This window comes from Chlorocebus sabaeus, chromosome 18, assembly GCF_047675955.1.
Source record: "Chlorocebus sabaeus isolate Y175 chromosome 18, mChlSab1.0.hap1, whole genome shotgun sequence".
Taxonomy (NCBI): domain Eukaryota; kingdom Metazoa; phylum Chordata; class Mammalia; order Primates; family Cercopithecidae; genus Chlorocebus; species Chlorocebus sabaeus.
This window is the reverse complement of record NC_132921.1, coordinates 19665057-19679752: the sequence shown is the minus strand read 5'-3', so window position 1 is coordinate 19679752 and position 14696 is coordinate 19665057. Positions and strand designations below refer to the sequence as shown.

The 14696-nt window shown below is 37.4% G+C and overlaps 1 long non-coding RNA gene across 1 annotated transcript in view; it reads right to left on the bottom strand.

Moving 5' to 3' along the window:
- Positions 1-14696, bottom strand: part of LOC140709045 (uncharacterized) — a 308022-nt gene that overhangs the window by 123585 nt on the left and 169741 nt on the right. The window contains exon 2 of the long non-coding RNA XR_012089381.1: positions 1084-1131. This is a non-coding gene — a long non-coding RNA (uncharacterized lncRNA). The remainder of the gene's footprint in view (positions 1-1083; positions 1132-14696) is intronic.

Here is a 14696-nt window from a genome sequence, read left to right as displayed (position 1 = left end):
TGGCTGATCTACTTTAATTCTTTTATCATTCAAGTTATTATTTCTTAATATTAGTTAATAAATTCTACTCTGGTTGGATTTCTAACTTACCTGTAGACTATCACAGCTCTTTTAAAACTGTGGTCATGTAGTCAAACCACTACAAAATATTAACAAATGGCATATTCACATGGTACCCAAGTATATAGTCAAAATTTCCTCACCAGAAACAGTGATAGAATATTATTTCCTACACTTGATTGTGTGAAGATTAGGTACCCAGTTCAATTGCAAGGAGACCAAAATTAGGAAATGTGTAGAGAATTCAAACTGCCCCTTTCACTGTGGGCATATAAGATTCTTCCAGTTGCACATTGCTGTGTAATAAGTCACTTCAAAACCTAGTGTCTTAGGGAAAAAACGTATTATTCTCATAAATCTGAACTTCAGGCTATCTGTACTAAATTTTGCATTGGCTGTGACAACTCAAAGCATGGGATCTAGTATCTTCTGTATGCTTCCTCATTCAAAGCTGATGAATGAATTAGAAAGATTCAAACAGCTGAACGATAACCCAATAGAACTTTTGCCATTTTAGAAACTTCATTGTGAGTTATATGAAACATTTGTTTTTCCAAACAAAAAGACAGTATAAAACTAGAGTAGATACACCTCCAGAGAAGAAAACACAATATTTGAGTTCTGAGGCAGAAAACCATAGTTGAACGTTCTAAATACTTAATGTATCCCCTGACCCATCCAACAAGCATATAATTCAGTAGATCTATTTCAAATATAAATGCTCTATCAAAAAACATTAGTAATGATTAGAAAGGAAAGAATAGAGAATCGATAAATAGATATGATTCAAAAAATTGGATAAAAGACACAATAAAATTAAGATAAACATCATATATCAGAAAAATTGCCACAAAGTTTAGAAGACAATATTATTTTTCAAAACTCAGGTGTCTTAGATAAAATAAAATTGAATTATCTCAAATATTTTTTGCATTAAAATAAAATAAATAAGTAAAAAACTAAATTGAACTAATAAAAAGATAACTGTGAAAAAAATAAATAGGAGAATAAAATAGAGCATACCTTGGAGATACTGCAGATGAGTTCGAGATCACAGCAATAAGGCAAGTCCTGCAATAAAACAAGTCACATGAATTTTTTGCTTTTCCATTGCATATAATAGTTATATGTATACTACACTGTAGTCTACTAAGTGAACAACTGCATTATGTCTAAAAAAGTATCTTATTTTAAAATAAATTGCTCTATTGTTAAAAAGGCAATCATCCGAATCTCCAGAGAATGCTAATCTTTTTGCTAGTGGAGAGTCTTGCCAGTGTTGGTGGCTGCTGACTGAACAGGGTAGTGGTTGCTAAAGGTTGGAATGGCTGTGAGAATTTCCTAAAAGAAGACAACAGTGAATTTTACTGAATCAATTGACTCTTCCTTTCACAAAAGATTTCTCTGTAGCATACCATGCTGATTGATAGCACTTTACCCTAGCAGAACTTCTTTCGAAATTGGAGTTAATCCTCTCAAGCCCTGCTTCTGATTTATGAACTAAGTTTATGTAATATTATGTAATATTCTAAATCCTTTATTGTCATTTCAACAGTGTTCATAGCTCTTTAGCAGGAGTAGGTTCTTTCTCAGGAAACCACTTTCTTTGCTCATGCATAAGAAGCAACTCTTCATCTGTTGAAGTTTTATCATGAAAAATGCAACAAATCAGGCCCATCTTCAGGCTCCATTTGTAATTCTAATTATCTTGTTATTTCCACCATATCTATCATGTACTCCACTCAAGTCTTGAACCCCTCAAAGAAATCCATGAAAGTTGAAATCAACTTCTTCCAAACTCCTGTTAATGTTGATGCTTTTATTTCCTCCCATGAACCACAAAAGTTCTGAATGGCGTTTAGAATGGTAATTACTTTCTAGAAGGTTTTGGATTTACTTTGTGCAAATCTGTCGTAGGAATCACTATTTATGGCAGTTATAGACTTACAAAATGCATTTCTTAAATAATAAGACTTGAAAGTCAAAATTATTTATTGATCCATGGGCTACAGAAGAGACGCTGTGTTAGCAGGCATGAAAACATTAATCTTGTATGTCTCCATCAGAGCTCTTTGGTGACTAGCTACACTTTCAATGAACAGTGATATGTTGAAAGCATTTTTTTTTTCTGAGTGGTAGGTCTCAACAATGGACTTAAAATATTTAGTAACACATGCCATAAACAGATGTGATGTCAGCCACTCTTGTTTAATTTATAGAGCAAGGGCATAGTAGTTTTAGAAAAATTCTGAAGGGCTTTAGGAATTTTAGAATGGTAAATGAGCACTGGCTTCAACATAAAGTCACCAGCTGCATTAGATCCTAACAAGAAAGTCAGTCTATCCTTTGAAGTTTTAAAGCTCCTAGACATTATAGTCTTAGATGGCATTTTCTTCCAGTGTAAGGCTGTTTTGTCTGTATCAAAAATCTGTTTTGTGTGTGTGTGTGTGGTTTTTTTTTTTTTTTTTTTTTTTTTTTTTTTTTTTTTTTTTTTTTTTTTTTTTTAGTGTAACCACCTTCATCAATGATCTTAGCTAAGATCTTCTGGATAATTGGCTGCAGCTTCTACACTACCACTTGCGGCTTCACCTTGCACTTTCATGTTATGGAGACAGGGATGTTGGTCTAATTTCAATGCTGTTGTGTTACGGAAGTCCCAAGAAAAGGGAGAAAGATGAGGGAACAGCTGAAGGGTGGAGCAGTCAGAACACACACAACATTTATAAATTAAGTTTGCTCTCTTACGTGGGTGAGGTCCATGACACTCCAACAAAATTACAATAGTAACATCAAAAATCATTGATTACAGATCACCAGAACAGGTATAATAATAATGAAAAACTTTGAAATACTGTAAAAATGTTTCAAGAATGTAACAGAGGCACAAAGTGAGCACACACTGTTGGATAAAGGGCACCAATAGAAGCTGAACATAGGGTTGCCGCAAACCTTCAGCTTGTAAAAAAATGCAATATCTGTGAAGCACAATAAAGAAATACAATAAAATGAGGTATGCCTATATATGAATAACAGATAAGGAAGTAGGACAGATGCATAATTGATAGTACTAAAGAAAAGAAGAACAGAATAAATTTATCAAATTTTTTGAAAACACATGTTTGAAATACAGAAAACCTAGAACTTGCAGGCAAAAGTACAGTATTTGAGGGATAAAAGGATAAGTAATAATTACTATCTATCTATCTACAGTGGTAACATTTATTTTAAAAGCCTTTGAAGTTAAGGATGGAAATACAAAAGACATCCAGGGGGAAAAAAGTTTTGTCACCTATAATGGGGAAAATATCAAAGTGATACCAGCACTCCAAATAGCACATTTCATGCTGAATATCATTTCCAAAGAGATAAATTTTTCATTTAAAAGAGTTTTGCATAGGAACCAAGATGGCCAGCTACCTGCAGCTAGGAAGAACTTCCCACACTGAGAGAAACCAGACCATCAAGTAGACTGACAGACTCCAAACAGATCTTCAGAAAGAAGACATTGAGAGTAGACAGAGTTCATTGAGAGTAGACAGGCTGAGTGGGAGGAAGCTGGGAATCCTGCACTGAGTCGCTGAGCACAAGGACTTATACCTGGGCAGGGCTGCCTTGCCCGTGAGATGGGGCCAATCTGATCTCTGAGTGCCTGCCTACCTGCCAGCCTCTCCAAGAATACATACCTGGTTGCACCCACTTGCAGTACACCCTTGGCTGCCCAATTGAAGTGTTTGCCAGAAGCTGCCATCATAGCTCTTTTGCCAGCAGATTTGGCCTGCCCATCAGAGTGCTTTTGCAGACTGACCCCCACCAGTGTTCACCTACCCACAGCCTTCCCCCACCAGTACACACTCATTCACAGCCTCCTACTGCCACCCTAACAGCTTGCATCTGCACAGAGCCCCACCACTGCTTCATCAAAGAGCTTTTTCTGGCAGCTCCCATCGGAGTGTTGGTTGAGAAGACTGGGAACACCATGGTCTCTCCAGTGCAGCAGGTGCTTAAACTTGAGGGGCCAGAGGACAAAGCCACAGGCTTGGTTCTAGCCCCCTAGGGCAAAAGCATGCAGTCCAGGAGTGCTAAGCCAAGCCTTGATCCACTGAAAGCATCCAGCAATGAAGCCAATTGACTAAATTTAACTTACACTGCAGTCACACCCTCAAGGGCATCAAAGAATATCTAAGCAAAAAGCCCATTCCAAATGACAGAAACCTCAAGGATTAAAGGAATATCAACCCACTCACATGAGAAAGAACCAGCAAAAGAACTCTGATAACTCTAAAAGCCAGAATATCTTCTTATCTGCAAATAACCACATTAACTCCCCAGTAGTGGTTCTTAACCAGACACAAATGGCTGAAATGAGAGACAGAATCCAGAATCTGGACGGCAAGGAAGCTCACTGAGATATAGGAGAAAGCTGAAACCCAATCCAAGGAAAATGGTAAACAGTCCAAGAGTTAAAGGTGACATATCCATTTTAAGAAAGAACAAAACTGAACTTCTGGAAATGAAAAATTTACTGCAGGAATTTCAGAATGCAATCAGAAGCATTAATAATAAAATAGACTATGCTTGGAATGTCAGAGCTCTGAAACCACTCCTTTGAATCAACACAGGCAGACAAAAATATGAAAAGAACAAAACAAGATGGACAAAGCCTGCAAGAAATATAGGATTATATAAAGAGGTCAAGCCTACAACTCATTGGCATTCCTGAAAAAGATGGAGAGGGAGCAAGCAACTTGGTAAACAGATTTGAAGATATTGTCCACAAAAACTTCTCAAATCTTGCTGGAGAAGTCAACATGCAAATTCAGAAAATTCCCACAACCCCTGTAAGGTACTATACAAGATGGCCACCTGCAAGACACACAGCCCTCAGATTCTCTGAAGTCAATGTGAAAGAAAAAATTTTAATGGCAGCCAGAGAGAGACAAGTTACATACCAAGGAAATCCCATCAGGCTAACAGCAGACTTTTCAGCAGAAACCATACAATCCAGAAGAGATTGGGAGCCTAGATTCAACATCCTTAAGAAAAAGAAATTCCAACTAATAATTCTATATCCATCCCAATTAAGCTTCTCTAATTAGGCTAAGGAGAAATAAAATGCTTTCAGACAAGCAAATGCAAAAGGAATTCATTACCACAAGAAATTCCTTACAAGAGATCCTTAAGGGAGTGCTAAACATGGAAATGAAAGCTGTTACCCGCCACCTCAAAAACACACTTAAGTTTATAGCCCACTGACACTGTAAAAAACCATACAATCAAGCCTATGTAACAACCAACTGACATGATGACAGTATCAAATTATCACATACCAGTATTAACCTTGAATGTGAATGCACTTAATACCCCACTTAAAAGACAGAGAAAGGCAAGTTGCATAAAGAAGCAAGACCTTGGAGATGCAGGCTCTTTTTTGGTTCCATATGAACTTTAAAGCAGTTTTTTCCAATTCTGTGAAGAAACTCGTTGGTAGCTTGATGGGGATGGCATTGAATCTATAAATAACCTTGGGGACATGGATGCAGCTGGAAACCATCATTCTTAGCAAACTATCACAAGAACAGAAAACCAAACACTGCATGTTCTCAGTCATAGGTGGGAACTGAACAATGAGATCACTTGGACTTGGGAAGGGGAACATCACACACCGGGGCCTATCATGGGGAGGGGGGAGGGGGGAGGGGGGAGGGATTGCATTGGGAGTTATACCTGATGTAAATGATGAGTTGATGGGTGCAGCACAGCAAGATGGCACAAGTATACATATGTAACAAACCTGCACGTTATGCACATGTACCCTAGAACTTAAAGTATAATAATAATAAAAAAATAAAATAAAAAATAGAAAAATAAAAAAAAATAAAAAAGAGGGTATACAAATAGCCAAAAAATAAAAAAAATAAAAAGAAGCAAGACCTAACTGTCTGCTGGCTTTAAGAGACCCATCTTATTTGCAATGACTACACTAAGCTGAAAATGAAAGGATGGAGAAAGTTCTATCAAGCAAACAGAAAATAAACAAGAGCAAGCACTGCTATTGTTATTTCAGACAAAACAGACTTTAAGCCAACAACATTTATGAAAGGACAAAAAAGGGCATTACATCATGGTAAAGGATACAATTTAACAAGAAGACTTACCTATCCTAAGTATATGTGTACCCAACATTCAAGCACCCAGATTTGTTAAACTAGGTCTTAGAGACCTACTAAGAAACTTAGATAACCACATAATAAATGTGGGAGATATCAAGACCAAACTGACAGTGCTAGACAAATTATTAAGGCAGAAAACTAACAAAAAAATTTGAGACCTAAGCTCAACAGCTAACCAAATGAACCTAACAGACATCTATAGTACTATTTGCCCCCCCAAAATAAGAGTATACTTTCTTCTCATCTGCACATACGCATAACTCTAAGATCAGCCACATCCTCAGCCATAAAGCACTTCTCCACAAATTCAAAACACCTGAAGTCCTACCAACCACACTATTGAATCACAGTGCAATACAAATAGAAATCAACACTATGAAGATCTCTCAAAACCATACCATTACATGGAAATTGAACAACCTGATCCTGAACGACTTTTGGGTAAAAATGAAATTGAAGCAGAAATCAAAATATTATTTGAAACTAATGAACACAAAGATACAACATGCCAGAATTTCTGGGACACAATTAATGCGTGTTAAGACGAAAGTTTATAGCACTAAATGCCTACATCAAGAAGTTAGAAAAATGTCAAATTAACAACATAACATCACACTTAGAGAAACTAGAAAAACACAAAGCTAGCAGAAGGAAATAAATAACCAAAATTAGAGTTGAACTGAAGGAAATTAAGGCACAAAAATCCATATCAAATATCAATGAAACCAAAAGTTCGTTTTTTGAAAGAGTAAATAAGATTGATAGATGGTTAGCTAGATTAATAAAGAGAAAAAGAAGATCCAAATAAACACAATCAGAAATGAGAAATGTGACAATATTACCTCATAGGAATATAAAAAACTGGCAAAGCGTGGTGACTCATGCCTGTAATCCCAGCAATTTGGGAGGCTGAGGCAGGCAGATCATTTGAGTTCAGGAATTCAAGACCAGCCTGGCCAACATGGCAAAACCCTATCTCTACAAAAATGCAAAAATTAGCCAGGCATGGTGGTACATGCCTGAAATCCCAGCTACTCAGGAGGCTGAGGCAGGAGAATTGCTTGAACCTGGGAGGCAGAGGTTGCAGGGAGGCAGAGGTTGCAGTGAGCCAAGATCAAGCCACTGAACTCCAGCCTGGGCAACACAGCAAGGCTCTGCCTAAAACAAACAAACAAACAAAAAACAAAAAGAAAAGAAAAAAGAAATATAAAAAAGCCCTCAAAGACCATTATGAATGCCTCAATGGACACAAACTAGAAAACCTAGAAGAAATTAATACTTCCTGAAAACATACAGCCACCCAAGATTGAAATGTGAAGATACTAAATCCTGAACAGACCAATAATTGGTTCAAAAATTGAATTAGTATTTAAAAACCTAGAAACTAGGAAAAAAAAAAAAAAAACCCTAGAACATTTAGATTCACAGCCAAATTCTACCAGACAGATTAAGAAGAGCTGGAACCAATTATACAAAAATCACTCCAAAAAACTGAGGAGGATTGACTCTTCTCTAAATCATGCTATGAGGCAAGCAGTATTCTGATACCAAAATCTGGCAGAGACACAAGGATAAAAGAAAATTTAAGACCGATACCCTCGATGAACATAGACACAAAAGTATTCAACAAAATACTATCAAATCCAATCCAGCAACACATAAAAATATCAATAAACCATGATCAAGTAATCTTTATTTCAGGATTTCAACAGGATTTCAACCATGTTGAAAGGTTGGTTCAACATATACAAATCAATAAATGTGACCTATCACATAAACAGAACTAAAAACAAAAAATCACATGATCATCTCAATAGATGCAGAAAAAGCTTTTTATAAAATTCAACATCCCTTCATGTTAAAAATTCTCCACAAAATAGGCATTGAAAGAACATACCTCAAAATGATAACCACCTATGACAAACCAACAACCAACACCATACTAAACAGGCAAAAGCTGGAAGCATTCCCCTTGAGAACCAGAACAAGAAAATGATGTCCACTCTCACGACTCCTATTTAACATATTGCTGGAAGTCCTAGTAAGGACAATTAGACAAGAAAAGTAAATGAAAGGCAACTGATATGGATTGGATCTGTATCCCTAACCAAATCTCAAGTTGAAATGTAATCCCCAATGCTGGGGGTGGGGCCTGGTGGGAAGCGATTGGATCATGGGGGTGGTTTCTCTTGGTTTAACACCATCCCCCTTGGTGCTGTCATGGCAATAGTGAGTTCTCATGAGATCTGGTTGTTCAAAAGTATGTGGCACCTCCACCACTCTCTCTCTTCCTCCTGCTCCAGCCATATAAGATGTGCCTGCTTCCCCTTTGCCTTCTGCCATATTTGTAAGTTTCCTGAGGCTCCCCTGGAAGCAGAAGCTACTATGCCTCCTATACAGCCTGTAGAACTGTAAGCTAATTAAATTTCTCTTCTTTATAAATCACCCAGTCTCAGATATTTCTCTACAGCAGTATGAGAACATACTAATACAACGTCCAGATAGGAAGAGATGGGGATAAATTTACTATCTTTGTAGATAATTTGATTCTTTACAGAGACAACTCCATAGTCTCTGCCCAAAGGCTCCTAGAACTGAAAAACCATTCCACTCAAGTTTCAGGAGACAAATCAATGTATAAAAGTTAGCAACATTTCTATGCACCAATAATGAACAAGCTGAAAGCCAAATACAACCATTCTCAATAGTGACAAAAGGGATAAAATATCTAGAAATGCAGCTAACCAGGGAGGTGAAAGATCTCTACAATAAGAATTATATAACATGGCTGAAAGAAATCAGAGACAATATAAACAAATGGGAGAAAACTCCAGGCTCATGGATAGGAAGAATCAATAGCATTATAATGGTCATACTGCTGATAGTAATTTACACTTCAATTATATTGCTATCAAACTATTAATGTCATTTTTTTACAGAATTAGAAGCAGCAATGCTGAAATTAATATGGAACAAAAACAGAGCTCGACAGCCACAGTCATTCTAAGCAAAAAAGAACAAAGTTGGAGGCATCACACTAACTAACTTCAAATTATACTACAAGGATACAGTAAACAAAACAGTATGGTACTGGTACAAAAACAGACACATATACCAATGGAACAGGTTAGAGGACCCAGAAATAAAACCACACACCTACAACTTACAAGCCACACACCTACAACAATAACTTTGCTATTGTCTACAATATCAAACAATGGGATTAGGGCCCCCTATTCAATAAACAGGGCTGGGATAACTGGGCTAGCCACATGCAGAAGATTGAGGCTGGACCCCTTCCTTTCACCATCTATGAAAATAAACTCAAGATAGGATTAAATACTTACATGTAAGACCTGAAACTATTTTTAAAACCTTGAAGAAAACCTACGAAATAGCGTTCTAGACATAGGCACTGGCAAAGATTTTATGATGGAATCCCTAAAAGCAATTGCAACAAAATCAAAAATAGACAAGTTAGACCTAATTAAAGAACTTCTGCACAGCAAGAGAAACTATCAACAGAGTAAACAACCTACAGAATAGGAGAAAATATTTGCAAATTATGCATCCCATAAAGGTCTAATATCCAGAATCTGTAAGGAATTTAAACAAATCACAAGCAAAATGCAAAGAACCCCATTAAAAAATGGGCCAAGCACATAAACAGACACATCTTAAAAGAATATATACAGCATGGTCAACAAGCATATGAAAAAATGCTCAGCACTACTAATCATTAGAAAAATGAAAATCAAAACCACAATGAGGTAACATCTTACAATACTCAGAATAGCTATTATTAAAAAGTCTAAATATGAGGGATGTTGCTGAGGATTCAGAGAAAAAGGAATGCTTATACACTGCTGGTGAGAATACAAATTAGTTCAGCCACTGTGGAAAGCAGTTTGGAAATTTCTCAAATAACTTAATACAGCACCATCAATCAACCCAGCAATCCTATTAACGAGTATATACCAAAAGAAATATAAATCATTCTACCAAAAAGACACATGCACTCATATGTACATCACAGAATTATTCATAATAGCTAAGGCATGGAGTCAATTTACATGCCCATCAATGGTAGACTGGAGAAAGAAAATGTGGTATATATGCACTATGGAATACTACATTGCCATTTAAAAAAAGAACAAAATTGATATGGTTTGACTGTGTTTCCACCCAAATCTCATCTTGGAGTTCCTATTATGTCCACATGTTGTGGGAGGGACCCAGTGGGAGGTAATTTAATCATGGTGGTCATTACCCTCCTGCTGTTCCTGTGATATTTAGTGAGTGCTCATGAGTTCTGGTGGTTTTATGAGTCTTTTCCCCTTTGGCTTGGCATTTCTCCTTGCCGCCACCATGTGAAGAACGATGTGCTTGCTTCCCCTTCCACCACGATTGTAAGATTCCTGAGGCCTCCCCAGCCATGATGAACTGTGAGTCAATTAAACCTCTTTCCTTCATAAGTTACCCAGTCTCAGGTATGTCTTTATTAGCAGTGTGAGAACAAGCTAATATAAGAATTATTATTATTATTTGCACCAGCATCGGTGGGACATAAGGCCACTATCCTAAGTGAACTAATGCAGAAACAGAACATTGAGTACACTGGGAACAAGGAAGAAAGAGTAGACACCGAGGCCTACTTGAGTGGGGAGGGTGAGAGAAAGGTAGGGGTTAAAAAGCTACCTATTGGGTACTATACTCACTACCTGGGTGACACAACCATTTGTACACCAAACCCCAGTGACATGAAAATATTCATGTAAAAAGCCTTCACATGTATCTCCTAAACCGGAAATCCAAGTTGAACTATATATATATGTGTGTGTGTGTGTGTGTGTGTGTGTGCATATATATATATTTAAAGAGCTTTGTATTTACCCATATGTCATTTGTCATTTCAATATTCTGATCTATAAAAGCTTTTGAACAATATACATACCATTAAATTTATAGGAAACAAGAAACTCCCTGCTTAAATAAAAGTAAAATGCAGTGAATACATTCAAATAAAATAAAAAAAAATAAAAAGGATTGGGCCAGACACAGTAGCTCACACCTGTAATCCCAGCACTTTGGGAGGCCGAGGCAGGTGTTCGAGACTAGCCTGACCAACATGTCGCGACCCCATCTCTACTAAAAATACAAAAACTAGCTGGGAATGCTGGCGTGCACCTGTAATCCCAGCGACTCAGGAGGCTGAGGCAGAAGAATCGCTTGAATCCGGGAGGTGGAGGTTGCAGTGAGTGGAGATCATGCCACTGCATTCCAACCTGGGTGACAGAGTGAGACTCTGTCTCAAAATATAAAAATAAAAATAAATGAAATAAAAAGGATTGGAGGGGCAGAAGATTTGAAATACAATGTAAAAAGCTGTGAAGTGATTGCTTGTATCTTAATGACAGCCTAAAGCCATTATAATCCATTAAACTGTAACTTCTTTTCAAACCCTTGAAAGGCAGAGGTCTCAGAACAACCAAATAGCCTTAAATCTAAAGTAGGGCAAGGCCTACAAGCAGAGATATGACATGAGTTCTGGATTACTTTCAGTAGAGTAGAGGAGGAAGATGAAACTGCCATACAGAATGGTACGAATACAGCTGCAATGTTTAATAAAATGCTAGAGGCCAAATGTAGGCTAGTATGACAGCGTAGAGATCCTGGGAGTCATAGACAAAAGAGTTTGTGTTCACTTACAAATCCTTCTCCATGGACTTCACCAGTTACTCAAGAGAACTACTGGGACAATGAAGAAGCTGAAGAATGCCTCCCACAGGGGCAGGCCTTGGGGAAAACAACAGATTTTGCTATTTGATTTTTCTCCTCTATTGAACAGAAGAGTTGTGTAACTGGAAAATAAAAGTAAATCCCCTTTCCCCAAGGAGCAGATGAAGACTCATGGCAGCTATTAGAAGAAAAAATGAAAAACAAAAACAAAACAACAACAACAATAAAAAAACCTCTACCCTTAATGGAGGGGCAGAAAAACTTCCTGGTCCCAAAACTTAAAAGAATCCTCTCATTGTGGGAGATGTATGATCTTTAAGAATATCCTCCCCATGAGGAATCTAACGGACTAAAGCTTAATAAGACCAATAGCGTCTTTCTTTATACCTCCCATACTGCTATAGAAACCCTCTTAATTGTAGTTTGAAATCAGGTAGCATGATGCCTCCAGCTTTGTTCTTTTGACTTAGGATTGTCTTGGCAATGCGGGCTCTTTTTTGGTTCCATATGAACTTTAAAGCAGTTTTTTCCAATTCTGTGAAGAAACTCATTGGTAGCTTGATGGGGATGGCATTGAATCTATAAATTACCTTGGGCAGTATGGCCATTTTCATGATATTGATTCTTCCTATCCATGAGCATGTTATGTTCTTCCATTTATTTGTGTCCTCTTTTATTTCACTGAGCAGTGGTTTGTAGTTCTCCTTGAAGAGGTCCTTTACATCCCTTGTAGGTTGGATTCCTAGGTATTTTATTCCCTTTGAAGCAATTGCGAATGGAAGTTCATTCATGATTTGGCTGTCTGTTTGTCTGTTACTGGTGTATAAGAATGCTTGTGATTTTTGCACATTAATTTTGTATCCTGAGACTTTGCTGAAGTTGCTTATCAGCTTAAGGAGATTTTGGGGTTCTCTAAATATACAATCATGCCATCTGCAAACAGGGACAATTTGACTTCTTCTTTTCCTAACTGAATACCCTTTATTTCTTTCTCTTGCCTGATTGCCCTAGCCAGAACTTCCAACACTATGTTGAATAGGAGTGGTGAGAGAGGGCATCCCTGTCTTGTGCCAGTTTTCAAAGGGAATGCTTCCAGTTTTTGCCTATTCCGTATGATATTGGCTGTGGGTTTGTTATAAATAGCTCTTATTATTTTGAGATATGTCTCATCAATACCAGGTTTATTGAGAGTTTTTAGCATGAAGGGCTGTTGAATTTTGTCAAAGGCCTTTTCTGCATCTATTGAGATAATCATGTGGTTTTTGTCTTTGGTTCTGTTTATATGCTGGATTACATTTATTGATTTGCATATGTTGAACCAGCCTTGTATCCCAGGGATGAAGTCCACTTAATCATGGTGGATAAGCTTTTTGATGTGCTGCTGGATCCGGTTTGCCAGTATTTTATTGAGGATTTTTGCATCGATATTCATCAGGGATATTGGTCTAAAATTTTCTTTTTTTGTTGTGTCTCTGCCAGGCTTTGGTATCAGGATGATATTGGCCTCATAAAATGAATTAAGGAGGATTCCCTCTTTTTCTATTGATTGGAATAGTTTCAGAAGGAATGGTACCAGCTCCTCCTTGTACCTCTGGTAGAATTCAGCTGTGAATCCATCTGGTCCTGGACTTTTTTTGGTTGGTAGGCTATTAATTATTGCCTCAATTTCAGAGCCTGCTATTAGTCTACAGCATGGTACTGGTACCAAAACAGAGATATAGACCAATGGAACAGAACAGGGTTCTCAGAAATAATACCACACATCTACAGCCATCTGATCTTTGATAAACCTGAGAAAAACAAGAAATGGGGAAAGGATTCCCTATTTAATAAATGGTGTTGGGAAAATTGGCTAGCCATAAGTAGAAAGCTGAAACTGGATCCTTTCCTTACTCCTTATACGAAAATTAATTCAAGATGGATTAGAGACTTAAATGTTAAACCGAATACCATAAAAACCCTAGAAGAAAACCTAGGTAATACCATTCAGGACATAGGCATGGGCAAGGACTTCATGTCTAAAACACCAAAAGCAACAGCAACAAAAGCCAAAATTGAGAAATGGGATCTCATTAAACTAAAGAGCTTCTGCACAGCAAAAGAAACTACCATCAGAGTGAACAGGCAACCTACAGAATGGGAGAAAATTTTTGCAATCTACTCATCTGACAAAGGGCTAATATCCAGAACCTACAAAGAACTCAAACACATTTACAAGAAAAAAACAAACAACCCCATCCAAAAGTGGGCAAAGGATATGAACAGACATTTCTCAAAAGAAGACATGCATACAGCCAACAGACACATGAAAAAATGCTTACCATCACTGGCCATCAGAGAAATGCAAATCAAAACCACAATGAGATACCATCTCACACCAGTTAGAATGGCAATCATTAAAAAGTCAGGAAACAACAGGTGCTGGAGAGGATGTGGAGAAATAGGAACACTTTTACACTGTTGGTGGGATTGTAAACTAGTTCAACCGTTATGGAAAACGGTATGGCGATTCCTCAAGGATCTAGAACTAGAAGTACCATATGAGCCAGCCATCCCATTACTGGGTATATACCCAAAGGATTATAAATCATGCTGCTATAAAGACACATGCACACGTATGTTTATTGCGGCACTGTTCACAATAGCAAAGACTTGGAATCAACCCAAATGTCCATCAGTGACAGACTGGATTAAGAAAATGTGGCACATATACACCATGGAATACTA